Genomic DNA, 1,125 nt, shown 5'->3' with positions numbered 1-1,125 from the left:
AAGAGTGATATGGGCATCTCCGGGTCTTGTCCATGAGCCGATCGTGCAGCTTCATCAGCGTGGTCATTGCCGACAATTCCGCAATGATTCGGCAACCAGTGAAATGTAATATCGTGTCCTCACTCGAGCGCTTGGTGGTAGTTGTGCCTTATTAAATGCGAAGCATTTCTGAGCGAACCCAAGGCATTTTGAGCGTTTCTATCTATCTATCTATCTATCTATATCTGGATGCTCTCGTGATTGCCTTCTTAGCATCGGCTGCGTTGACCCGACGAATGCAAAGAATAAGAATCAGGACCTCAGCAGGAATCGAACCCAAACATTCTGCGTGGCAGCCAGATATTCTACCACAGAGCCACGCCACTTCTTGAAATTGCTTTGGAAAGACCCTATGTAGGCGTAATGTCGGTGCAACCTCAAATGTGGTTGCAGTGCCGGCTATCTAATTTTAGAACAAAGCAATAACATTACATATGTTCTCCTATGATGCAGGCGTTATGCCGGGTTAACGTCAATTGTGGTTCCAGTGTTGGCTCCGCTTTCGTAGCAGTCTAATAAACATTACATTTGTATTCCGATGATTCAGCAAGCTATATATTCAAGCGTTGCGCGACCCCCGAGGAATGAATACGGTAACGAAAGTTACGTATCATGTTCGATACTACTGACGTCTGTGCTATAAATTGAGTGCTGACGTTACGTGAGACCACAGGTTGCCCTTTAAACACTAGTGCAGTCGACGTGCCTGGTAAAGCCACGATGTGCACAAGACTACTATGCTTACAAAAACACGTCGATCCCCCTCGTAACGCTTGGCTCGAAGCCCAAAAATTCAGCATAGACAACTACTCGCTGATAGCTTCGCATGAAACCGATTCCCACAAGGCGTGGGATCTGCCGAATTTTTTCATACACTAGCTGTTCGTGTAATCCATGCGGTAAGGTAAACCGTAGTGTTCTTAAGGCTGGCCTCGAGTCGCGAAAGATGGCCCATTGATTAGTGAGGTTAAAGATGCCACTCTCTTTATGAAACGCGGCCGATGACAGAGATAGCAACGCAGCCTGGATCACTCCGCTGGGGGTTACAGGCTAAAACTGCTTATCTGACTGTAAATTCTACGTGAG

The sequence above is a fragment of the Rhipicephalus sanguineus genome, unplaced genomic scaffold (assembly GCF_013339695.2).
Source record: "Rhipicephalus sanguineus isolate Rsan-2018 unplaced genomic scaffold, BIME_Rsan_1.4 Seq2608, whole genome shotgun sequence".
NCBI lineage: Eukaryota > Metazoa > Arthropoda > Arachnida > Ixodida > Ixodidae > Rhipicephalus > Rhipicephalus sanguineus.
This window is presented reverse-complemented; position numbering follows the sequence as displayed.